At 43.2% G+C, this 27,371-nt stretch overlaps 1 pseudogene; it reads left to right on the top strand.

The window, feature by feature from the left end:
* Positions 1-27,371, top strand: part of LOC141799295 (nucleolar protein 4-like) — a 165,807-nt pseudogene that overhangs the window by 76,594 nt on the left and 61,842 nt on the right.

Raw genomic sequence — 27,371 nt, 5'->3', positions numbered from 1 at the left:
TTTTTTTGTTATGCCCTAACCTAGAGGGGATCTGGAAAGCAATTTCTGAAGCCCTCTCCACTTTTCTGACTGTTGTATCTCTCCTTGAAGTAGTTCCTGTTGGGGATGCAGAGTTGTTACTTTTACCACCCTCTTGGCACGCCGTTTGATACTCATGAGATAGAAGGGTACTGTTTGTTTTAATGTATAAAATATTCAAAATTCAATAAAAAATAACTTTTAAAAGAGCCACATGTTGATCACAAAGAAGAAGAATTGCTGGATGTCTTCATCGTTGCTCTTTGTTTACTGTCACGTTTTTTGTCTTTGTTGGATTTATTAGCAGGGTGTGTCACACTGCTATGGTGTCAAGCTGTTATGTAGCTAATGGCATCTAGTTTACATGGCGCCTACCAAGAAGAGCTAAACAGGATCAGTCTTAACCAATCCAATCTGGACCAAACTGGATCACTTGGTGGAAACGGGGCTTATGTTGGCCCCAGCAGTCCTACATGTACCTAACGCTGAGGCCAAATGGGCCATTTCCATAATGGTACGTTGAGACTAACGGCCCGTTCCTCCTCCCTTTACGTACCTAAATGTCTCTGGCTCTCATACTTAAGTGTGTCCTTAATGTTCGCATTGCAGTTAACCACCAGAGGGGGCAGCCCAGAGTCAAAAGTTTGACAATGAAACTCAAAAGCGTTAGCATAAAAGACACAGACGGAGGCAGTGATGCGGCAGACAATGGTTGGTGAGGCAGTCAAATACATTGCTAAAGTTTCTCCATTGTTATTTTTTCTTTGTGTCTCGCTAAAGCTTTGTTTCAGGTAGTAATAGCAACACTGCCCCCCATGGTTTCCAGTGGCACTGCTCCTTTTGGTCTGTATTGATAAGCTTTAAAGAAATGTGCAGAAATATGGATGAAATGAACACAAAGCACAGACTGAAGGCTACGTCCATATCTGTGTCTGTGTTTCATATTTAGCATGAATGGGCCTTAATGCTCCCATTTGTGTAATGACTAGTCACATGTTTCTAAATCACCTGATCTGTGTCAAGGACAATCTTAAATTCAAGCAAGATTTACAGCAAGATTCTACATAAACAGCAACTTTTAGCACTTCAGCATTGGCTCCACTTTCCAAACCGGATGTTTCCCTTATGTCCTTATGTCGCGACACATTTTGTAAATTGATGCATCGCAGCTCCAACGTCCAGCTTGAATTGGAGGCTCATGTATCTGATGTGTCCAGCTCTGACTTGTGGGAGCGAGGACGTAGCTGTAACCAAACAGAGAGGATCCAGTGTGAGTTTACTCACTGGCTGGATCTCAGTGCCCCCCTAAACCCTGAACCCTGAGCCCTTATGGACTTCATTGAGATCACCTGGAATGTCTGCAGGGTCAAAATGGTCTAACTGGGATTGGCAGTGTGTGAGTGTAATGCTAAACACTGAGGCTAGCTGGGCTAACTTCTTCTACTAGCTCATCAGCACGCTGAGGCATTGTGTCATAAATCTGTCAGAGATTCATTTTCATTCTTCTGTTTGGATAGAAACAAGTTTTCAATGCGACTGTGAGAGGAGACACCCCACAGAGCTGCACAGTAACACTCCAACACACACTTTGCATTGAGTATCATGCTACAACACATGCTAATTAGTCCCATTAGCCAATCACAGCTCTCCACAGACCCAATCAGACGTGCTTTGTGCAGCCGTGATGGTGATGACAGTGGTAAAGACAGTGACCAGTTCTCCCAGTCTGAGGAATCCCACTCCCACTAAACCAACATCATCATCATGGACACCCCGACCTGGAAGCGTTTCCAGGGAAACCATCAAACATGATTACAAGACGGGAGAGTGCGAGCGTTTTTTACTTCTGATGGGCGTGGAGCAGAAACATCTCAGAGCGCTGCAGCGAGGGAGCGCAGAGAGCAGTGATGGTGGGGGAGGAGTGGAGGAGGAGGAGGAGGAGGAGGCGGAGAGGCCAGCAGCAGCAGAAGATGAGGATGGAGTTGGCAGGGTGATGGGATGGGGGAGAGGGGGAGGAAGAGGGGGAAGGGAGGCTGAAATAAAAGGAGGATAAATGAGGAGGTGGGGGTGAGGGGAGGTAGGTAAGTGGAAGGATGCCAATTTGACAGCTCGGAGGCTTCAGGGTCCGGCTCTGCAGCACCACCACCTCCTCCACCTCCTCCACCTCCAGCAGCAGCAGCAGCAGCAGCAGCAGCAGCTCAGCCTGTGAAACAAAGAGAACAAAGAGGCAGAGGAACAAGCAGCACCTCCTCCACCCCCCCAGAGCCTCCACGTGGGGGGAGGACATCAAACTTAATTGATTTTCTTAATGATATTCATATTGCATCGCTCGGCTCTGGACAGAACGTGATCGGGTTGACGGAAGCAACAAACACGCAGAGAGCAGAGAAAGTGGGCTTCACTTTGAGCTTCCAGAAGGAAACTGAGGCTGAGAGGACCACTCTCAAAAAGTAAAACAGAGTAAAGAAAGTCAGGACGGCTCTGACGCTACAAAAACCTGCAGTTAGACCAGAAACGATATGTAGAAACCACCATGAAGGTTACAGTTTCAGCTTCAAGTTTTTAAGCTTTGTTGATCAAACCTGCTCTGCACATAGTGTATTTAGCTCCTCTTTCTCCTTCAAGCTCTAATTTAACCCCCTAAAATTCACTAAAATTATCACACACCTCAGATTCAGCCAAAAAATTGATATAACACAAAAATTGACCTCCAATGTACCAAAATGCGCTTTCTAGCGCCACCTAGGCACACTAAAACAGCTCTCAGTGGCAGTGGTAATGTCATACAGAGATCAAAGTAACATCAAAATGATCATCTAATTGAAACCCACAAATCATAGGCAGACACCCCTGACCTATTCAAACAGGAAGCTGGCAATTTGCCTTTTGAAATAAAATTTGACCACATTTTTGGGCCTCAAACAAAAATGACCTTCTCCCAGGCCATAAATGGTATCAGCTTGAAATTTGCTCAGATGAAAGAACAGACCATGCTTTATAAATGCTATGTAGAAATTTGTTGTTTCTCAAAGGGTTTTCGAATAGCAAGCCCTCAAAGTCAGTGAACCCCAAAAAAACCATTTCAGCTCCCCCTATTAGAATGAATAGGAGAGGAGGATCCAGCTCCACACAAACTGAAGCAGTTAGGCCTCTACACAAAAAAGTAAAAATGGTACAGCTTCAAATATGATATGGATGGATTCCTGACTAAATTTAGTACCAAAATGTCTGATTTTTGCAGAGATTTGGTCAAATTTGTGGCATCTATGAGGATTTCTTTCATAACTTCAGTCAGATTCTGTCCTCAGAGGGCAGCAGTTGTTGATGATGTCACACACTGATTGAGAGTTCCGTGCAGCTGGTCATGTGACTCACTGAAGGCGGGAAAATGGAATGCCTAACACACACATTATTAAGGCATGAAACCTTGACAGTGGAGGTGAAGCTGGCGACAGTGCGAGGCTGTAATTTTATGAAAAGTGCGATACTATTTGCTTTAAATGCACAATTTCAACATCTTGGTGGAGGAAAGTTGTTAAAGGTGGAGCTAGTAGCCAGATCTGTGCTGCGCTGTACCCCAGAATAAAAGGTCTGTCTCTGTGTTGCGTGCAGTGAGTCTGCACAGTTACACATGTTTCTGTCTGACCATCTCCATGTCAGCGCTCTGCTTCCTGCTTCCTGTCTGCTGAAACCTCCCCGCTCCTCTGCTGCAGCTCCCCTCCATCATCAGTCCTCTGATTGTTGCTAAACACAGATTTTCTGCTGCTGTGGTCTCTTCTCCTGGAGAGTCATATCTGGGTGTATAATTTGTGTTTGCTAAGAGGCTCCACGCGGCCCTCCTGTGGCTCCATCTGTGGGGAGGCTGGAGCTGAAGGTGTGGGTGGAGGTAGTTGGGGAGATTATTGCTTTTCACAGCAGAAGATTTCCCTGAAGTTTGAAGTAGACACTTGGGCGTAATGATGCAGAGCTCTCATGCAGAGCTAAAAAAGGGTTTCAGAAATCTGTGTCCTCTTAACATGTGACTCCTCTTCACAGGGTTTAATTTAGATTAAGCTCCTCCCCTCCACCTTTCAGGGATGGAGAGGAGGTGATGGGGAGGAGAGGAGTGTGGGAGGAAGGATGTGAGAGGGAAAGAGGAGATGGGCGCAGAAGAAGAGGGACATGTTGCTTCCGTCTGTCCGGTGGCTAACCTGATTAGCTTAGCAGTGGCTCAAGAGTCAGATCCGGCTGTTCTGCTCTGGGAACACAAACACACACACACACACACTCACACACATCAGCAGCGATCAATACACATCTGAGTTACAGACTTACACTGACACACATGTACCGCCTTCTTCAGCCTTGTACAGACCACTAGAGCCCCGTCCCTGAGTCTTATAACAGATAAATGTGGGAAGGTGGAGCAACAACACTGCAGTCTGTTGATTGGTGGAAAGAATGGTCACTTCCTGGCACACAGCCTTCTCTGAAACAAAGAGACAAGTGCCAATCACAAAGAAGACGAATTGCTGGATGACTTCATTGTTGCTCTTTGATTACTGTGTTGCATTTCTCTTCTTTGTTGGATTTGTTAGCGGGCTACGCTGTGTCGCGCTGCCATGTAGGCTATAGGCATCTGGCTTACATGCCACCCACCAAGAAGGGCACAGCGGCTGTGGAAACACAAACAGGATCAGGTTTTACTGATCCAACCCGTACCAAACTGTTCTGATTCAAACTGGACCACTTGGTGGAAACTAGTGCTGCACGATTTGGGGAAAAGGTGCGATTTGCGATTAGGTGGACAATATTGTGATTGCGATTGTGCTTGCGGTTTAATAAAAAAAGTTGTGTCATGATGAGTCTACAGACTTGCTTGGTTATCATGGAGAAAAATCTGAATTGCATGTGCTGACATTGCGATTGTGATTGCGATAATCGTGCAGCCCTAGTGGAAACGGGGCTCATGTTGCCCCTGGCAGTCCTACATGTAGCTAACGCTAAGGCCAAATGGGCCATTTCTATAACGTACATTAAGACTAATGGTCTCATTTGCATAATGACTGGTCGTGTACCTAAAACCACCGTGTCTCAGTTGAGGACAATCTTTTATTTAATTTCAACAACTTTAGTTTCATCATTGCCCATGTGCTTGTCGTGCAAGTTTCGTGGAGTGAGACATCTCACATTTGTACTACCTCTGCTGAGAGCTTGTGATGTAACTCACATGTATTAACGGTAGCAGCAGAGGGAAAGGAGGGCAAGGAGGGGGAGGAGCTTCAGAAACACTGATAGAAATGCATTACCCTCTTTTTGTTAGGTTATGTGATAATTGTGCACCTCCTCTGTCTCCATACACTCATCAAGGTGTCCTGCCCCTCCTCTCTGTTTCTCTTTGTCTGTTTTTTCGTGTCTCTGCTCAACGTTTCATCAGCAGAGACAGACACACCAAACTACACAGTGTCACATAAAGCTTCATATATATCTGCGTGTGTATCACTCTTCAATCAATGCGTCACAAAGGAAGGATCTCTGTCTCTGATTACCTGCACTCCATGTGTCACCACTTGTAACGCTTAAGCTAAAGGGTGCAGGAGAAGAGAGGAGGAGAGGAGAGGTCTTTTCATGTACGGCTCTTAGATTTGCAGATGTACCTCGGAGGCCTGTACGGGTAAAATCTGTGCGCTGCTGCTCTCCTGACCCGCTCTGCTGCAGTGAGGGAGGTGGTTCAGCTGATTTGAAACAGAAGAATTCATCCTCGTGTGTTTCTCCACGTGCAGCTTCTCCTCCTCTACTCTCATCCTCACTTTCCTGCTGCCCAGCCTCTTCCTCCTCTTCCTCCTCTGCTCCAGCTGCTCTCGTCTTTCTCTCCGTCTCTTCTGTCCCTCAAGCACTGGGGAAATTTCTCATCTTTGTTTTCCTCCCTCCGCTCATTTATCCACCCGCACTTTCCTCCATCTGCTGCACCACAGGCTCACTGAGCTTCTCCTCCTCCTCGTCTTTCTTTACCATCCCTGCAGCATCCATGTCGGTCAGAGGTGTTCATCCCAAAAACCTCCCGATCCCTCCATCCCTCTTTCATGTTCTCACTTCCTGTTTTACAAGCCGCTCGTCTGCTCTTTGGTGAAAGTTGAAACACAAGCTGCTCCTCTCACCCTCTCTGGTAAAAATAGACAAAAAGGGAAAGAGGCTGTTAATTATTCATCCTGGGCGCACTTTAGTGCTTTGCACCTCTCATAATCTGCGCCGCAGTCTTCATCATCATCATCACTGTCGGGATGTGCGGTGAGCTCCCACGGCTGAGAGCAACATTTAGGAGGAGGAAAGCTTCAGTGTTTGGACTTTATCCATTTCTGCAGACTGCACCTTTATTCATATGCTCATTATTTAACATCCTGCAGACTGCAGCTTTCAAAAAACGTGCAAATCATGAATCTGACACGCACTTTTGATCAAACGCAAAGTAATTCAGCATAACTTTACCTTGCAACAGGTGTCGTGTTTGTTGTTTTGTCCCTCGAGTCCCAAAGCAGCAAAAATTAACACATTTCAGTTTAATTCAGCAAATGACGTAAAACCATCCAGGCTATTATGGTGACTGTGTTTACACAAGACTCTGTGTGTGTGTGTGTGTGTGTGTGTGTGTGTGTGTGCATACAGACAGAACATTTGCATTCAGTATGTTTTACCGTTAATTATCCACAGAAACAGAGAGGAGCAGAGACAAACAGAGAGAGATAAACATGTGTCCATCAGTCTGTTTATGTGTTAATCTATCAGGCAGACACGCCGCTCTTCATCTGTATGCAGATGAGCACAGCTCATTACTGACACCATTAATAAACACAACACACACATTAAAGAGACTCTGAGCGCGTGCAGTTTGGCTGACGGAGGAGAAATGGGACCAGGATGAGGAGGATGTTGAGTAGGGAGTTGGCCTCTGGGAGGTGGATTTAACCGAAAATGATATTTGAACACGGCCTATATCCTACAGCTGAAACCCTGTTTTTGAGAAAAATGCTATATCTGCCTGTGGGTTTCACACTAAGGGAGAAGACACCTTCCAGAAAGCTAGAAATTGACGGAATACAATAGTGTCCTCTCCTCTTAGAGATCTCAGATTGGGCAAGAAAGTCAATATAATACAACAGTTGACCTCCAGCATACCAAGATGTACTCTCTAGCGCCACCTTGGCACACTAATGCACCCCTCAGTGTCAGTAGGAATGTTGTAGAGAGATCAAAGTAATGTCAAAATGTTTGTCTCATAAAGATGCATGAATCAAATACAGATACCCCTGACCTATCTCAAACAGGAAGCTGGCAATTTGCCTTTCAAAATAAAATTTGGCCATATTTTTTGGCCTCAAACAAAAATGATCTTCTCCCAGGCCATGAATAGTACCAGCTTGAAATTTGCTCAGATGACAGAGTGAACCATTCTTTATAAACGCTATGTAGGAATTTGTTGTTTCTCAAACAGATTTTGAGTAACGAGCCCTCAAAGTCGGTGAACCCCAAAGAAGCCCTTTCAGCTCCCCCTATTAGAATGAATGGGAGAGGAGGATCCACCTCCACACAAGTTGCAACAGTTAGGCCTTTGCACAAAAAATTAAAATTTATATAGCTTTAAAAATGACGTGGAAGCATTCCTGACAAAATTTACCACAAAAATATCTTCTTTTTCCAGAGATTTAGTCAAAATTGTGGCATCTATGAGGAGACGTTTCTAATACTTCAGTCAGTTTCACTCCTGAGAGTGCAGCAGTTGGTGATGATGTCACCCACTGATTGAGAGTTCCGTGCAGCTGGTCATGTGACACACTGAAGGCGGGAAAATGGAATGCTGTGGTGATATGAGGATAGTATTGCACAATGGTGACCCCTGTCACGGGGCAAAAGGTGGCGCCATGCTGTTCAGTCTATATACAGTATATAGGCCCTGCAGGGTTCAGGCTAGGCACAAAGATCAATACTCTTTACCAGCTTTGGGATCAATTTATTGATCGTTTTCCGGGTTTAATGGGATTTGTTTGACAATCATCAGCTTTGTTCTCAAACTCCAACAAACGGGGCCTACACCGAAACAAACCATAGAGCAGACAGGACACCACAATAATACAGATATCTAATTTAAACTCTAAACTTAAGAAAAAAACTGTCTGTTCTCCTGTGTTTAAAGAATCATTTTATCCTGATTTAAATATTATCAAATATTTAACTTAATATATTTAAAACTTGATATTTCCCGCCCTTTAAAAGCTCAGGAGAGCAGCTCAGAGGACTCACCTTCTGGATACCAGCCTCAGCCGATGGTTAAAGACTTAATTTCTCTTCATCTTCACTCATTCTGCAGCGGGTGTCATAGGAAGTGAAATCAGACAGATCCACCATCAGATACCTTCTCCTGCTCTCGTCTGAATCCTGCGAGTCGACAGAGAGGCGTGGGCTAACCGCTGATTATGGCGTCCAGATTATGAGCTAATTGAAAACCAGCTAATGTGGGCTGCTGATGATAGTAATTGAAAAGGAATTAAGAGTAGATTAAAATACGGTCTCGTTTGATCATTTGTCAGAGTCGATTCATGTGCGTGTTCGTGGTGAATTAACAGCTTCAGAATAATCTCTGAGCTGATTAGCACTGCGAGCTGAAAGTTCAGCGTTCAGAGCGGGTTTTCAAATCAAACGGGCTGAAACACGAGCTGTGAAATCTGCACTTTCCCTTTTTTTCCTCCAGAGTTTAGGTTGATCTATGAGGAAGAGGAAGGAGCCGGCTGTCTTTGTTTCTGCTGGATATTAGCTCATTGAAGATTGTTTCAGCTTTGGTAATCACAGCACGCTGTAATTATCCTTTTATTCCATTAAGACACTCCAATAAAACACTCAGAGCTGCAGCGGATAGCGCCGTGACTCCCAGTGTTTTCTCTCAGATGCTTCAGATTCCAGGAAAAACAGATTTTTATATCAATGTGCGGCTGGACCGTTCTGATCCAGACTGAACCGTTAAGCTAAACAGGCAGCTCCGTTAATGCAGGAAGTAGTTTACATGAGCTGTATCTGGAAATCTGCTTCCTCACTAAAATCCTTCTCATTAATCCGACCCCAAGGCCACAAAGGAAACTAACTTTCACTCCTTTGCAGTGGCTCCTTCTAGCCACTTCCTACAACATCAACAGCCCACCAACTTTCCATGCACCTGTGGCTAACCTCAAGTTTTACAGCCCTGGGAAGATAACTACATCTACAAAAAGACTCATCTGGAAGAAAATACGGATTCTAATTCTGTGTGGATGGATTCATTTCACTGACAACGTGCTGGATTAATATACATGATTGATAAGTGACGAGACATTAACAAAGAACAAAAAATAGTGACATGCTATTATCATCATATTGTATCAAAATGTACATAAAACTGGAAAAAATTGAAGTTTTTGAAAATTTATTGTATTTAAATTTTTATTTTTTCTGACAAAACTTGAATTTTCAAAAGAGTAAAAAAATACAAATTTTTTAGGATTCAATTTTTTTTAATTTTTGCAATTTTTTAATGCAAACATTTTGAGATCATTGCAATTTGGGGGAATTTCTTAATTTTGAAATTTCTGAAATTTTTTTGTAAATTTCAAAACTTTTGTGATCTTTGCAAACATTTTAATTTCTATTTTTTTATATGTTAGCAAGTTTTTTTATTTTTTAATTTTTGTAAAATATTTGCAAATTTATTTTAAATAAAAATCTAAGTCATCACATTTACAAATTTATATTTTTTATATAATTATTTTTATATTAATATTTATTAAATTTTTAATTCGTATTGACTATTATACACTTTTTTTAATATTGTGAAGATAAAGTAGATTTTGTGGCTCCTGAACGACTGTAATCCAGCTGAGCTGAGGAAAAATGGCTCCTATGAAAGTAAAGGTTGCAGACCCCTGTTTTAAAACCATGAGCTCATATTTTCAGTCTCAAATAAAAAAAACAAAAAAAAACAAAAAAAAACTGAACTGAACTTTTCAACAGTTTTATATTAAAACACTTTTTGAGAAGAAGAAACTTGAGAGCTTTTGTTATCTTTTCTCTCCCAGCACTTCAAAAAAGTTGGTTTTCTGCAAAACGTGTGCAGGTTCCCAGACCTGTGTGTTTTTCTATGTTGTAGAAATTCTTGGATCTGTCTATAAACTGGTCAAAATGCTGTTTTCACAGAGACAAACGTCTCCCAAAGGTCCATTTATGCTTAACATTGCATCAAATTCAAATTCAATGTTTCGTCTGTATTTCTGCTTGTTTCCATGAAGCTTACAGACATGGGCCAAATGGAGCAGTACCTCTGGACACCATAGGGGGCAGTGTTGCTGTTACTATCTGATACGTAGCTCTAATGAGACACAAAGAAGAAATAAAAATCGAGGAACTTTAATGCAGTAAATCAGACTTAATGCAGAGCTGCTGTTGAATCTGAGGCGTAACAGGATCCACGCTCGCCGTGGTTACATCCACCTCTGCTTTCCTGCTGCTTGTGTTCAGCACACAGAGGCAGAAGTGTGAAAAACAAACCCTGTCTGACATCAACACCTCTACACACCCACGGCTTCTAGCGTTTGTTAAAAAATCTTGCAGATTTTCACAGACTCTGTAGGCGTTTCCTTTTTTTTTTAAACTGCAACAGAAATCATTGTTGAGCAGCGATGAATCGAGAAACGGATCGTGTTTGAGAACAACACCTGAAAATGTCTCCATCAGTCTCACAGAGACCCTGAGGTAGCTCTGCTGGTCCAGGTCCTCTCCAACCCCCCTCAGTGTTTGAGGCGTGCAGTGAGGAAGCTAATCCAGTGAGACGAGTCCAGGGGAAGTCCTCCTCAGAGAGCGGTCTGTGAGGGACAGATGTGGGTCAGAGCTGCCTCATGGACTCAGAACCAGAGCTACAGAGGCAGCGTCATAGACTCAGCTGTCCTACTCTATAAACAGGCACAGGGATTCCTCTCAGAGGTCTGGTCTTTACAGCTGATGGTTTCTACACTTCATGTTGGATTAGATCCACAAACACAACATGATGGTGTGCAGATATTTCACATGCTCTGATTCAGGGAGAGGACACCTTCTAGCAAACATGGTCACAGACTTACCAAAACCAGCACACACGTCAGATTCAGCTGAAAATTTGATAGAATACTAAAATTGACCTCCAGCAAACCAAAATGTGCTCCCTAGCGCCACCTATACACACTAAAATGGCCCTCAGTGGCAGCAGGATTGTCATAGGGAGATCAAACCAACGGCAAAATGTTCGTCTCATTGAGACACACAAATTATGTGCAGACACCCCTGACCTATCTCAAACAGGAAGCCGGGAATTTGCCTTTCACAATAAAATCTGGCCGAATTTTGGGCCACAAACAAAAGTTATCTTCTCCTTGGCCGTAAATGGTATCAGCTTGAAATTCGCTTGGATGACAGAGTGGGCCCTGCTTTACAAATGCTATGTAGGACTTTGTTGTTTCTCAAACGGTTTTTAAATGACAAGCCCTCAAAGTAGGTGAACCCCAAAGAAGCCCTTGCAGCTCCCCCATTCAAATGAATGCAGGAGGAGGATCCAGCTCCAGCTGGTATTAGTTCTTCTCCTGTAAAACTGCTGCTGCTGCTGCTGAGGAACTACAAAGAACTGTTAAGTTATATAGCATCACATCATACTATTATTCAATAATTTAGCATTTAGCATTTAGCATAGCTCATCTTGATGGAAAGATCCTAAGCTCTTCTTACTGTCAGTATTATTCTGTTTGTATCATAAACTGTAATAATGTAAATTGTACTCGTTCTCATGGCCTTCTTGACAGGCACTGCTGCACGCGCACGGACGTGTTGTCAAGGTAACAACACTCATACTGTGTATGAGAAAAAACAGGCGGTGCAGGGACAACGTTATCAGCTTCTATGATAGATTTTAACCCAGGGCCACTCCGGGCCTGGTCCCTCTTTAACATTTCTGTCTGGTTTTTATTTGTTGACTGAAGTGTAAGGCGACTTTTGTTTAGTTTTAGTGAAAAATTTGTTGATAGTCTTTAACGAAGGAGCATCGTTCCTGCCTTAAACGTCTTCCTCAAACTGCTGAACGTCTCGTTGTGTTTCTGTCCATAAAAATCCTCTTATTTCAAAGCTCCTGTTGTTCAGGAGCAAAGATTAGGCCTCACCCACCCCACCCCTGCCCCCCTACATGAACTCATCGACCCCACACACTCCTCTGCACACTTCCCTCCAAACTCCCCGGTGACCTTCAGATCTCCATTAGCATGAATCTTACTGCGCTCGTTTCCTTATTAGCTGGATTAATCCTGAAGTATTGGTCCAGTTGGACTCTGACGTCCGTCTGTGTCAGAGAGACTGCCTCAGTTTGTCTTTCTCCTCATGCGTGTGAACATGAACATGTATTTATGTATGACTGTACGTTAGAAGACGCCTGCTTCCTTTGCATCTTCCTCCCTGCTCCTGTCCGTCACTCCTCTCTGCAGCCCTCATCATTAGCCGAGCGGTTTCTCCCTGTCACACACACACGCTGCTGAATAATGCATCGTATTCAGAGAGAGGGATGACATGTTTGGAAAACGAGCGTAAAACGTGGCTCGGGAATTTTCTTTTTGTGGCGTCTGGAAACCTTCCCCTCCCCTCCCTCCACTCCGTCCATCCATCTCCTTTATCACTGAAGACGTTTTTAGCCCTGCGCTAACAAAAAGGCGCTTTACTGCGCCTCCACTCAGGTGTCACTGAGTTCTTAGCTCATTCATTAATCTTTTCATTGTTTGCAGAGTGTGTGTGTGTGTTCAGTGTGTGTGTGTGTGTGAGTGTGTGTGTAATAAAAGCAGTTGTAGCCGTAAGGACCTCATTACGCAAAGTGCAGGTCTCTTCACATGCTGATAACGACTGTAGAGGTGTGTGTTAGTGTGTGTGTGTGTGTGTCAGAGAGTTAAATGCTGAAGACTGCAGAGTGTTCAGAGGAGTTACGTCGATACTGCATGAATCTGAGCTCCTCACACTGCATCACGTGGCGTCTTTACAGCCCAGTGAGGGGTGAACCACTCTGATTCAGGAGCCTGGGGTTGATTTCCTCTCTAAATTCATTTTTTATTACTGATCACTGATCTCAGATGTTTCTATCAAGTGTCGCCTGAGAATGAAAACAAGCGTCTGATTCCAAGAAAAAGTCTTGAAAGGCAGTGAATTCATGAATCTAATAACAAGGCCTTTATATGTCTTAAATTAATCTTTAAAAGTCTTAAAAACGTTAACACACGTTAGCATGATTGTAAATAGTCTCAAACGTCAAAATAAAAGCTAACATTTATTTATTTTTTACAGTATTTTACCCGATCACGATAACGTAGACGTGGTTGCAGCCAGGACTCCACTAACTGTCCCTAACCCTGTGTAGTTGATGTGCTGTTTTTCCTGTTTGTGTTTGTTGTGATGTTGGTGTTAAATTTACCTTCAAACAGCATCAAAAACTCTGAAACAGTCTTGACTTCCATTGCCTTAAGCTGTAGAAACCCTGTTTTTAGGATTCTTGCGGCTGTCTGATTTCACAGCAGCTTTTTGGAGAAGTTGTGATGTTTTTGCAATGAAATTGCATCAGTTTGGACTTTTAAAAAAAAAAAAAAAAAATATTCACTTCATTTGACAAAAAGCAACATGGTCCAGTGGAAATAAATTGTCATGTTGGAGGTATGGGCCTCAAACACTAAGGTCTGCCACTGTAACTCCCCTACAGGCCTCCAGGGGGCTGGCCAATCAGAGAGAAGGGGGTTTGAAATAAGAGTTTACTAAAACACCAGGGAGAAATAGTTTTCTTTCTTTTCCTTTCCTTTCCTTTCCTTTCCTTTCCTTTCCTTTCCTTTCCTTTCCTTTCCTTTCCTTTCCTTTCCTTACCTTTCCTTTCCTTTCCTTTCCCTTTTTTTTTTTTTTTGGTTTCCTGTCTTTCTATGTCCTTTTGTTTCATTTTGATTAATTACGTTTTGGTTCATTTTGTTTCATCTTTTCTTTTCCTTTGCTTTCTTATAGTTTCCATTTTTTTGTTGTTTTGTTTTTTTTTCATTACCTTTAGGTTTGTTTTGTGTGTTTAAGTTTGTTTTGTTTAACATTTTCTTTCTTTCCTTTCCTTTTTTGTTTCCTTTCATTTCCTTTTGTTTTGTTTTGTTTCCTTTCAATTCATTTCCTTGTTTGTTTCTTTTCATTTGTTTCCTTTCGCTTTGCGTCACTTTGTTTTGTTTCATTTTGTACCGATTCATTTATTTTTGTTTCCTTTCTTTTTGTATTGTTTCCATTTTTTGTTGTGTTTTGTTTCATTAGGTTCATTTCCTTTCTTTATGATTTGATTCCTTTCCTTTGTTGAGTTTCCAATTGTTTTGTTTTGTTTTGTTTCGTTTTGTTTCCTTTTCCTTTCATTTCCTTCAAGTTTTTTTTTTTTTTTTTCTTTCATTGTCTTTTGTTTCATTTTTTTCCCATATCTTCAGGTTTGTTTCCTTTCCTTTCCTTTCCTTTCCTTTCCTTTCCTTTCCTTTCCTTTCCTTTCCTTTCATACCTTTCCTTTCCTTTCCTTTCCTTTCCTTTCCTTTCCTTTCCTTTCCTTTCCTTTCCTTTCCTTTCCTTTCCTTTCATACCTTTCCTTTCCTTTCCTTTCCTTTCCTTTCCTTTCCTTTCCTTTCCTTTCCTTTCCTTTCCTTTCCTTTCATACTTTTTCTTTTGTTTGGTTTCATTTTGTTTCTTTTGTTTAGTTTTGATCCAATTGATTTTCTTCATTTCCTTTCGTGTCCTTCCTTTGTGATTTGTTTTCTTTCCTTTAATGTAGTTTTCATTTGTTTTGTTTTGTTTAGTTTCATTTTGTTTGCTTTTGTTTTGATCTAATTGATTTATTTCACTTCTTTTCATTTCCTTTTTTTAATTTTTTTTTTTTTTTTTAGATGTTCACCCTGTAGATCTTCTACAGGAGCCCCAGAGGGACACAGTTCAGAGTATAACAGAGCACAGTAGCGTGTGTCTCCAGTCATTCATAGAAACGCTCCCTGCCCGCCGCGCCCGCCGCGCCCCCTCTCCTCTGACAGCGTGAGTCGTATTCCAGGAAAGCTTTATCGACGCTCACATTCAGCTTTTGGCAGCTTCTGTCTCAGAGAAATCCCAGCTCCCTGCGGGCTGCTGCGTTTTTTGGATTGAACCCAGATAAAGTCTGAGGTGGAAGGAGGCGTAACGCTCCTGCTGCCAGCGAGGCCTGCAGGAGCTCCTGGCTCAGGAGCAGCGGCAGCAGCAGCCAGCGTGCTGTGTTTGATTCGCCGCCTGCCGCCTCTGGTTTCCTCTGATGTTTGGGTGAACGCCGCGGAGCAGCTGTCATGGCTGCTCCACGGCGTTCTGACACTGACTCAGCGCTCGGTGGAGAGATTATAAAGGGATTAAAACGGTTTCATTCATGAGAATTTGGCTAATCTGAGTTTTGGAGGATTAATGTGACAGAGCAGACAAATTTACAGAGAGGAGATAATCTGTGTTTGGAAACACAGGAGACGCTTTTATAATCCCTCGTTTCTGGGAACTCTCCATCAGCAGACCGTCTCTCCTTCCACTGACTGAAACTGTTTCCTGATGGATCCAGGTGATTCTGCTCGTGTATGTCACGGTGGGGCTGATGGGTAATGAGCAGAAAAGAAACACATTACAAAGACAGCCAATGCAATGTTTTTAAACCTTTATCTGTTTTTTTAAATCATTTTTTGGGTCCAAAATTATCTTTCAGCCAAGAAGATCCTTTTTAAGGGAGGTCTTTGGCTGTTTCACTGGATGCAACGAGAGAAACTTACAAAACTTGTTCCTCTAAAAATGTTGTCCGTAAAAACTATCAGGTCTTCTTCTGACTGAATGTTTTTTCTTTTTCTCTGAGTGAATAAAATAAGGAGCTGAAACTGAACAAAGGGACTTAGTGTGAATCATTAAAGTGAAATAACTGAAATGAAAAATCTGCGTCTGGTTTGGACGTCTTGGAGGTCTCAGTTTGACTCCTCTGACCATGACTCTAACCCTGCTCCTGTTTCTGCTCCTGTTTCTGCTCCTCAGGATGACAGTTCACTGAGCAGCGAGGAGGAGGCAGAGATGAGCGAGCCCACATGGCTAGCAGCTGATCTGGGAGCAGCGTCTGACGTGAGCCCGCCGAGCCGAGGAGAGAGGATGCGCCACAGTCCGCAGAACGCACACAGCAAGGAGGACGACGGTAAGGACGCGTCACTGCTGTTTACTTTCACTGCTCCGCTGTAGGGGAAGCTGGTGTGAAGCTGGTATAAAGCTGGCCTGAAGCTGGTTTGATTCTGGTTTGAAACTGGTTTAAAGATGGCATGAAGCTGGCCTAAAGCTGGTTTGAAGCTGGTCTGGCACTGGTATGAAACTGGCCTAAGGCTGGTATAAGAGTGGTATGAAGCTGGTATAAAGCTGGCCTGAAGCTGGTCTGAAGCGCTTGTGAAGCTGGCCCTAAGTTGGTGAGAAGCTGGTGCGAAGCTCTTGTCAAGCTGGCCTATAGCTGGTATGAAGCTGTCTGAAGCTGGTCTGAAGCTGGTCTGAAGCTGGTTTGAAGCTGGTCTGAAGCTGGCCTGAAGCTCTTGTGAAGCTGGCCTGAAGCTGGTCTGAAGCTGGCCCCTAAGTTGGTGTGAAGCTGGTCTGAAGCTGGCCCCTAAGTTGGTGTGAAGCTGGTGTGAAGCTGGTGCAAATCTAAAGCAAAGCTGATCTGGAAATGGTATGAAACTGGCCTGAGACTAGTCTGACACTGGCCTGAAGCTGGTATGAAGCTGGTATGAAGCTGGTATGAAGCTGGTCTGAAGCTGGTCTGAAGCTGGTCTGAAGCTGGTATGAAGCAGGCCTGAAGCTGGTCTGAAGCTGGTTTGAAGCTGGTCTGAAGCTGGTCTGAAGCTGGTCTGAAGCTGGCCCCTAAGTTGGTGTGAAGCTGGTGTGAAGCTGGTGCAAATCTCAAGCAAAGCTGATCTGAAAATGGTATGAAACTGGTCTGAGACTAGTCTGACACTGGCCTGAAGCTGGTCTGAAGCTGGTCTGAAGCTGGTCTGAAGCTGGTGTGAAACTGGTGTGAATCTTGGCCCTGTTGTGTTTCCTGAATTGAGGTTTTGTCGTGTACTTCCTGTGCTGGAACTGATGAAATTACTCCTATGATGGTGGTCGTTGTGTGTGTGTGTTTTCGAGTGTGTGTGTCTGTTTTCGAGTGTGTGTGTCTGTGTGTGAGTGGCTGTGTGTGTGTTTTTGGATCATTTGCATGTTTTCTGCTGATCCTTTGGTAAAAATGAAAACCAGGAAGTGAAACAGAGGAGGGTCAGATATGACCACGCTCAGGAGCTCTGCTCTTTCCTTCACTGCTCCGTCACTTTTTCTGATTCTTTCCTCCTTTTTTAATTCTCTATGTGCCTGTTGCTCAAATCCTCCAACACACACACACACACACACACACACACACACACACACACACACACACACACACACACACACACACACTCACACCCTGCACTAAAAGCCTCCCTGCAGCGAGGAGCTCTCACTGTGAAAGCAGCCATATTGTTTCACAACGCGACAAGAATACACCAGTTACCTTCTACTGTAACAAGTGGTGTATGTGTGTGTGTGTGTGTGTGTGTGTGTGTGTGTGTGTGTGTGTGTGTGTGTGTGTGTGACCTTGCCCATGCATATATAAATGGCACTGAGCTGCTCTGTTCTTCAGCTGTTCGTCGTCTGGTTGATGTGGAAGTTGTTGCTGAACAAGACAAAGGAGCGTAGGAGGAGGCCAGGTGTGTGTGTGTGTGTGTGTGTGTGTGTGTGTGTGTGTGTGTGTGTGTGTGTGTGTGTGTGTGTGTGTGTGTGTGTGTGTGTGTGTGTGTGTGTCTTGATATGAGCAGGGTTGACAGTTGAGTGCCAAGCGGGTGTAAGTGCTCCAACTGATCTCCATCAAGACCTTCCTCTCTCCTCCTCCTCCTCCTCCTCCTCCTCTTCCTCGGTGCTCCTGCTGATGGTCAATGAAACAAGACGAGGAGGAGGAGGAGGAGGAGGAGGAGGAGGAGGAGGAGGAGGAGGAGAAAGTGGGGGAGGGGAAACCCTCTGTGAGCCTGAGGAGATGATATTTTTCTGTCTTGTTTATAACCAGGTGATAAGTCCTCCCCTCGGCTGGTTACCTGCACAGGTAGCTATGTTTGAAAACATTAGTTCCTCCTCTCCTGAGCTTAAAGCCGTCAAGATCTTTTTTTAGTTTTTCATCAGGCTTAGAAAAGGGGGTCAGTTTAAAGGTCTCAGGTCCTGTTGGGGCACCTCAGTCACAAACAAGTCACAGGAAAGAGGAGAGAGACGGATCAGGGCAGGGATGACTGCTGGGGGGGAGGAGAACCTGGCAGGAGAGCATCATGGGAAAGTAGAGCCCAGCATGAGTGTGTGTGTGTGTGTGTGTGTGTGTGTGTGTGTGTGTGTGTGTACCCTGTCATTAAAGGTCACTCTGAGCCCTGCACCTCCAGGAGAACCAGAGGAGGTTTTTAAGGAGTCGAGCAGAGGAAGCAGAGTCTCCTCACAGATCAGGCTCTGAGCCTGAACGCTGCTCAGTTCAAAGCTTCAGGTGCAGAGTCGCAGACACAGCGGGAAACAGCAAGAAAAAGATGAGTGACGCGCTATTATCAACATATTGTATCAAAAAAATTTTTTTAAGATGGATACATTTTGAAGTTTTTATAAAATTTATTGAAATTCAATTTTTATTTTTTGGTTAATCCTATAATTCTTAAATTAGTAAAAAAAAAATGCAGTTTTTGAGAATTCAAATGTTTTTGATTTTTTTTATTTTTTCAATTTCTTAAATGCAATCATTTTAAAATCTTTGCAATTTTTTGAAATTTCTAAATTTTAAATTTTTTGAATTATATTTTAAATTTCAAAACTTTTGTGATCTTTGCTAATTTAGCAATATTAATATTTTTTAATCAAATTTATGTAATTTTAAAAAAAAACAGAAATTTCTAAAAAATTATTAAAATAAACTTTTTTTTTAAATGAAATTTTCCTGCAATTAAAAAAACATTTTATCATTTTGCAAATTTCTAAAAATTTCTTAAAATTTATTTTTTTTAATTTGCAATTTTGTTTTTTACAAATTGATTAAAATTAAGAATTAAGACATCACCTGTACAAATTTTAAAAAAATTATGTTTATATCATTACACTTGATTTTTTACTTTATATAGAATTTTATACACTGCACAGTCTTTATTGTGAAGGTAAAGTAGATTTTATGGCTCCTTAATGACTTTAGGCTGAGCTGAGGCTAAATGGTTTCAGACCTCTAAACTAGACCCACAGAAAAGTCTCTGATCAGTGAAATCCAAACAGGAACTGAAGAAACTGGAGTCTAGTTCACATTTTGACGTCTTATAGGGTAAATTTTTGAACAAACTAGTCGAACATCTTTTTGATCATCTTCATATTTGCTTCGTGTGGCCACAAACTACCTCCAAAGTTAACGAGTCTTCATGCCCTGACAGGCTAACGGGGGAGCGGTGCTTATCGCCGCTCGCAGCTTTAATGTTCACTGGTTTGTCTGACGAAGCAGCACCTTTCTGATGTCGCCCTGGGGGAGATCTCTGATTTTTATCCTCACACGTCTCCACCTTCTCCTCCTTCCTCCTGCTCTGAGAGGAGCTCAGGAGTGGAGGTCACGGCTGGCGCTGTTGCTACGAGACCTCAGTAATACCTGTGTGAAGTACTTTTCACTTTCATCACCGTGTTCTCCTGGAGCTGAAAGCTTTCTGAACTCTCAGCGCTGTGGGGAGCTCTCAGCAGCAGCTCTGATGAAGAAGCTGCTCCTCTTCCTCCTCCTCCTCCTCCTCCTCCTCCTCCTCCTGCGTCTGCTGCTGCTGCTCGGGTTTGAGGACTCAGCCAAAGAGCTTGTGGTTGATGTACGTCCCGGAGTTAAAATCAGGTGGGTGTTTTTCCCAACCAGCAAGCTGTCAGGGCATTTAACTGGAGTAGCAGCTCATTTCAGCAGAGCAGATGGTCCACTCACACACACACACACACACACACACACACACACACACACACACACACACACACACACACACACACACACACACACACACACACACACACACTCGCCGTGTCCAGCTCAGAGGCAGCTAGTAAATCACTTTTAAGAGCCTCTGACCGCCACCTCGCTTTTTCTCCTCTCCCCTCCACTTAAGCGCAGAGTGACAGCTGAAGTGCAAAGCTTTTACTGTATGATGCTTCAGAGTGGCAGCTCGAAAACGTGTGGCTCAGGGCCAGCCGATGAGTGGAGCCGCCGCCAGTGCCGCCGCCCGCCGCCCGCCGCTGAAAGTTGCATCAAAAAGCCTGAGCGTCTGAGCAGCACATGTTAGACCAGGAGATTAGTGGACTTTCCAGGAAAAGCTGTCAAAGCAGACTGGATCTGACCCTGAGCTGGATCCTCACCTGTAGAGGGGGGGTCAAAACACCAACAGAGACCGTTCAGGTTCAGGTCAGGAGCTTCAGACCCTGAGGGGTCAGGTGTTAATGTAGGAAGAGGAACTTCTCTGCAGTTTCCCTCTGAATCCACAACAACTTAACTTAAATATTCAGCTTCATGGTCTCATCCCACTGTTTGACCGGTTTAAACTGGTCCATGGTCCATGAAGGACTCAGGATCTGGTCTTTACCTGAGATAAGAAGTCTCATATGTTTCCCGGTTTAGAGGTGAGGAGGTGAAATAATTGTGGAGTCTTCTTTAAACTTTCTGAGTGGTCTAGAAAAAGTCTCTCTTCTAGATATCTGCCTGATCCTAATCCACACTTTACCATGAGATTATCACCAACAATAAAGGTTATTCCTGATGACATCATCATCACGCCAGCTGATGAAGTTTATCAGAGAGAAGAGAGATCTGAGTTTTTCTCTGCTGAAAATGATTTCTGTGATTAATTTTGTAGTGATGGTGGACACTGGAGCCTAACTGTCAGATAGAAAAAGGACAGAAGAGAAGAAGAAAGAGAAACAGGAGAGAGATAGAGCACAAGCTAAAGGCTAACACATGAGCTAAACGTGAGCTAAAGGCGAAAACAGGAGCTAAAGGCTATACCATGAGCTGAAGGTGAGAACGAGTGAAAGGCTATCACACTAGCCAAAGGCTGAAACACAAGCTAAAGGCAAAAACACGAGCTAAAGGCTAACACATGAGCGAAAGGCTAAAACATGAGGAAAAGGCTAACACACTTGCCAAAGGCTAACATAAAAGCTAAAGGCTAAAACACAGGCTAAAGGCTAAAAAACAAGTGAAAGGCTAAAAAAGGAGGTAAAGGCTAAAACACAGGCTAACGGCTAAAACACAAGCTAAAGGCTTATAAAGAAGGTATAGGCTAACACACTAGTCAAAAGCTAACACACTAGCCAAAGACTAACACACAACTTAAAGACTAAAACATGAGCTAAATGGTAAAAGACAAGTTAAACGCTTAAACACAAGCTCAAGGCCAAATCTGGGCTAAAGGCTAAATGATGAGCTAAAGGCTAAAACGTGAGCAAAAGACTTAAACACAAGATAAAGGTTGAAACAAGAGGTGCAGCCTGAAACTTGGGCTTAAGTCTTTGATAGAGTTAAAATTTTAACTAATGCTAAAACACAAGCCAAAGTCTAAAAATCCCGCTAAATGCTTTAACACAAGCTAGTACACATGCTAAAGGCTAAACCATGAGCTAAAAGCCTTAAACTTGGGCTTTTAGCTAAAACATGAGCTTGAGCCTTTAACTGGAGCTAAAGGCTAAACTGTTTAAACATGCAGCAGCTTCTCTGCAGTGGTCTGTTCACACCTGAGGAGCTGGTTCAGCTTCAAGCGTTAATCAGACTCTAATTTAAGCTGCTTTTGTTTAATATTTTAGACCAGAAAGTCATTTAATAGACTTGTTTGACAAAAGTATCCTCTTTTTTATCCTGAGGGGGTTTCAGATAACTGATAGATGATCTTATATCGGTAAAAACGTCAGAGTGAGGTCAAATCTCCCGTGTGTGTTAGCCTGTTTGTATGAGGGGAACTTCAACAGCACAAGACGCCCCATAGCTGTACACCTGGATTCAGGTACAGTCTGAGGCAGACAGCGCCCTCTGCTGTGTAAAAACACCTGATTCAGTTTTCATCTCAGTGATTTAAATCGTGTCTGATGCAGACCAGTTTTCCTGCACAGCACGTTTGAGACCTGGTTGCTGGAAGCGTTTACTCCTGCAGATATCACTCTCCTCCTCCAGCAGCAGCAGCAGCAGCAGCAGCAGCAGCAGCAGCAGCAGCAGCAGCAGCAGCAGCAGCAGCAGCAGCAGCAGCAGCAGCAGCAGCAGCAGCAGCAGCAGCAGCAGCAGCAGCAGGATGAAGTGTTGCTGGCTAACCGTTGTGCTGCAGTCAGTCACACTAACCTTGACTCCAGCTGTCACCGTGGATTTATCCTCCACCGCTGGAGGAGCCAACCTTGGGCAGAACTCATTCTGGCTGCCAGGCGGGCCGGGTCAGCACCTACACACTCTCATATTCTCCTGCTCTCTGAGGCGCTGTGTGTGAGTGTGTGTGTGAGTGTGTGTGTGTGTGTGAGTGTGCTCTCCACGCCTCTCCACATCACTCCGGCTCTTAGGGCTGAGATCTGTAGAAGTGGCCCCTCCATTGCGAGCATCCTCTCATCCTCTCATCCTCTCATCCTCTCATCCTCTCATCCCCCCGTGAGGCTCAAAGAGGCGACCAACCCCGACCCCCTCCGTGCTGCTGACCCGCCGCCTCAGAGGCTCCTCCCGCCTGCTGCAGAGCGCCAAGGCCTCCTCTCCTGGAGCCTCTTGTTCTGCAGGAGGAGGCGAGGGGATGAAGATGGAGCTGACATCACAGGTCCTCTCCACGGGGATGAAGCCAAGGAGGGAGGAAACAGAGGGAGGGAACAGAGGGAGGATGTTTTCTAGGAATGAGGAGAGCGTGCAGAGACGGAGGACAAAATGGCGGGTGTTAAAAAAGGCCGATATATTGATCAGCTGACACTGAGCTTGACATTGTCTGCAGCTCCTGATATTACACGTGTTCCAGTGAAACCCGTCCTCTTTTCCCCCAACAGAGGAGGAGAGGCGAGGAGGAGAGACCAGGAGGAGAGACCAGGAGGGACTGGGTCAAACAGATTAGTGGACTCATCCCTCTGCTGTGTCCTCCCCTCCTCCACCCCTCCTCCACCCTCTCCATCCATCATTCATCACTGCGGCCTCCAACACTTCCCCGTCTCATCCAGGTCTGCAGAAATCTGAGATCAGCTCTCCATCCTCTCCTTACGATCGTTCCTCTCATCCTCCCCTCGCGCCGTCATTATCAGGAAGAATTATTCAGAGTTATTCAGCTCGTTCAGTCTTTGGAGAGAGGAAAGTGTAAATTCAGTCACATTTACATTAAGCCGGATCATTTCCCGTGTAAATAAGAGAGAGGAAGTGCTGCAGGGAGGGATCATTCCTGTCCCTGTGTCATTGATTCATGAAGAAAGTCTTTCTGTGAATGTAAATGTAAAGTATCATGATCGTCCTGTGAGCTTTGGGCGGCGTGTTCAGAGCTAACTCCATGTACCGAGGCGTTAGCCTGCACTGCGGTGGTTACTGAGATGACTTAGTCTGTCTTTAGCTCGTTAGCTCAGATATGAGTCATTACACGCTGAGTTTAGACGATTTTATTTGAGTTAAAATTCAGAGTCAGTTCACACAGTTCAGATTCAGTTTTTCATGTCTGTGTTCAGTCTTTAGCTCCTGTTTTAGCCTTTAGCTTGTTTTAGTCTTTAGCTTGTGTTTTAGCCTTTAGCTTGTGTTTTAGCCTTTAGCTCATTTTCAGTCTTTAGCTCCTGTTTTAGCCTTTAGCTTGTTTTAGTCTTTAGCTTGTGTTTTAGCCTTTAGCTCATTTTCAGTCTTTAGCTCCTGTTTTAGCCTTTAGCTTGTTTTAGTCTTTAGCTTGTGTTTTAGCCTTTAGCTCAGTTTTAGTCTTAAGCTCGTGTTTTAGCCTTTAGCTTGTTTTAGTCTTTAGCTCGTGTTTTAGCCTTTAGCTTGTTTTAGTCTTTAGCTTGTGTTTTAGCATTTAGCTCGTTTTTAGTCTTAAGCTTGTGTTTTAGCCTTTAGCTCGGTTTTAGTCTTAAGCTTGTGTTTTAGCCTTAAGCTTGTTTTTAGTCTTTAGTTTTTTTAAGCCTAAAGCTCCTGTTTTAGCCCTTGTCTCTTGTTAAAGGCAATGGCTTGTGTTTTAGTCTTTTGCTCTTGTTTTAGCCTTTAGCTTCTGTTTTAGCCTTTAGCTTGTGTTTTTGCTTTTAGCTCTTGTTTAGCCTTAAGCCCATGTTTAGCCTATTTTAGCCTCTAGCCTGTGTTTTAGTCTTTTACTCTTGCATTAGCTTTTGGCTTGTGTTTTTGCCTTATGGTTTTTTTTGGCCTTGAGCCCACATTAATCTTTTAACTGTTTTAGCCTCTAGCCTGTGTTTTAGCCTTTAGCTCGTGTTTTAGCTTTTTCCCTTGTGAAGCCTTTAGCTGGTGTTTTAATGATGTCTTGTTTTAGCTTTTGGCTTTTGTTTTAGCCTTAAGCCCATATTTAGCCTTTTTTAGCCTCAGGCTTGTGTATTAGTCTTTTGCTCTTGTATTAGCCTTTAGCTTCTGTTTTAGCTTTTAGCCTGTTTTAGCCTATAGCTTGTGTTTTAGCCTTTTCTTGTTTGTTTTTGGCTCATGTTTCTGTCTTTAGCTCTTGTCTTACCCTCAAGCCCATGTTTAGCTTTTAGCCTGTTTTAGCCTGTAGATTGTGTTTTAGCCTTTTGCTCTTTTGTTTAGCCTGTAGCTCGTGTAGAGGCCTATTTATGCTAAAGGTTTAATATTAATCTAGATTTCCTCTGTTGTTCTACACTCTTCCATAAATCTCACCGTTATGGGTCAAACAGAGCAGTACCACCAGTAACCATAGGGGGCAGTGTTGCTGTAACTACCTGATATGTAGCTCTAGTTAGACACAAAGAAGAAATAAAACAGGAGGAAGTTTCTGAGGACAAACTTTGTGAGTTGTTGAGGAACTTTTGCCTGTTTTTGTCTTTTATGTTAGCGCTCTGTTAGCCACACCTCCACAGCCGCCATGTTGGTTTTTGAGTTAGAAAAGAAAAGAAAAGACTAAGACTAAATCTGACAGAGCTCCCAATGCTAACACTCTGCAGACTCAGCGTCCTGACTGTGGGACTTCTCTGAGCGTGATGTTTATTCTTCGGTGTCACCAGCGTCAGGAAAGTGTCGACACAGACGGGCAGACGTCCCCGCAGCAGGTAAACAAACAGCCGAGCAGGTGAGCAGGTGAGCAGGTGAGCAGGTGAGCGTGTGGGCAGCCGTCAGGTGAACAGTCAGGGAGAGAGACAGGAACACAGCCGAGCTGCAGCCAGTGACCAGGAGAGGAGGAGGAGAGGAGGAGAGGAGGAGAGGAGGAGAGCAGAGTTCCCTCCCTGCATGGCTCACTCTCCCCTCAGGGACACACACACACTCACACACACTCCAACACACACATCTACGCCCTGAACCGTGCCGGTGCACACACACTGCAAAGCTACATGTCTAGAAAGCTTTGTCACACACACACTCACATTTATATACTGTGAGTTATATACAGTATACACACACACACACACACACACACACACACGCACACACACGCTCACGTTGGAGCTGTAGGCCAGTGGCCCACATGGTCTGATGTGTGAGCGCGGTGCAGCAGAGGAAAGTAGGGCAGTGGGAAACAAACGACAGGATGACTTTGATCCCCTCCTCCTCCTCCTCCTCGCCTCCTCCTCCCGTGCTCCTCCTCCACCCTCGCCCCTCACCCCTCATACCCCTGGTAGTGGGGGTGGAGGGCCGTGCAGATGAGGGTCTGGATGGATGGATGGAGGGATGGAGGTCAGGGCTTCAGCTGAATGAGAGAGGAGATGAGGGTGTGTGGGATTAAATCATCCCCTCTCTGTCTGTCACTGCTTAATGGAAGCTTCTGGATGGAGGCCAGCGGACCCAGACCAGGACGGAGCAGGACGCTGAGTTTCTCTGTGTCACAGAAATAAGACTTTCCCTCGCTGCTCTCACACTCCAGTTTTCCATGGAGCACATCCTGATGGTTTCATTTCCACTGAAGCCGTCTCCAGCTCCAAACCAGACCAGGCTGCTCTTTACTCTGCAGCTTACTGAAACACTTATCATAAAAAAAAAATGATACCAGACAAAACGTAAAGGTGCAATGTTTCTGCATGTTTCCTGAAAACATAGTGACTAAGTCTTGCAGTACCACCAGGGTTCGTGGGGGCAGTGTTGAGCAGTGCAGCCAGTTTATGAGAAACTAAACATCCATGACCAGGCTCCGCAACTTTTATTTTGAAAGAAGCAATTTCTCCTCAGCTCACCTGGATTAAAGTCATTCAGGAGCCACAAAATCTGCTTTATCTTCACTATAAAAAAGAAAAGTTGATAAAATTCTTTACACATTTAAAATCTAGTGAAAAGTTATCGATACGCGTGTTTTGAATTGATGCATTTGTACATGTGACATTTAGATTTATTATTTTAAATAAATTAAATATAAATAATTTTTTTTATTTTTTAATTGATTCAAAAAATAATAATAAAATGAAATAAAATAAATATGTATTTTTTTGTAAATTTGGGAATATTCAAAATTTTGCAATTTTTTTAAAAATTGCAAAATGTTTTGAAATTTCAGCAAATGAATTTAATTTTTCATGAGACGAAAATGAAATGAAAATGAAACAACTTGCTGAATTAAAGAAAAATTGACCTTTTTTTCCCCTTATTTATTTATTTATTTATTTATTTATTTATTTATTTATCATTATTATTATTATTATTATAATTATTATTATTATTATTATCATCCTTTTCTGTAAATTAAAATGACAATGAAAATAAATGATTTAAAAAAAAAGATTTTTTTTTTAAATTCATTATTATTATTTTCAAAATGTTGTGGAATTAAAAAAATAAAATAACATTCAATTATTAATTGAAAAAAAAATTGCAGTTTTAATTTTTTCGGGGTGAATTTTAAAAGTTTGGCTAAAAAAACTTAAATAAATTCAAATAGGAAAAAAATGCCAATTTTTTGAATGAAATTTCTAGAGTGCGAATTTCAGAAGTTTGCTAAGACAACTTCTTTTTCATCCACACAGAGCTACGCAGACGACATGGACGCTTCAAGCATCAACCAACCTTCAGAATAGCTCGGCAAAAATCCTTCCTTTGTGTTGAAAGTGATCAAAACCAAACAGGAAGTGACATCATAGCAGAGGACACCCTG

This window comes from Halichoeres trimaculatus, unplaced genomic scaffold (assembly GCF_033239565.1).
Source record: "Halichoeres trimaculatus isolate MK-OKI-2021-1 unplaced genomic scaffold, fHalTri1.1 fHalTri1_scaffold_11, whole genome shotgun sequence".
In the NCBI taxonomy this organism is placed as follows: domain Eukaryota; kingdom Metazoa; phylum Chordata; class Actinopteri; order Labriformes; family Labridae; genus Halichoeres; species Halichoeres trimaculatus.
The sequence above is the reverse complement of the archived record's forward strand: the minus strand, read 5'-3'. Positions and strand labels throughout refer to the sequence as shown.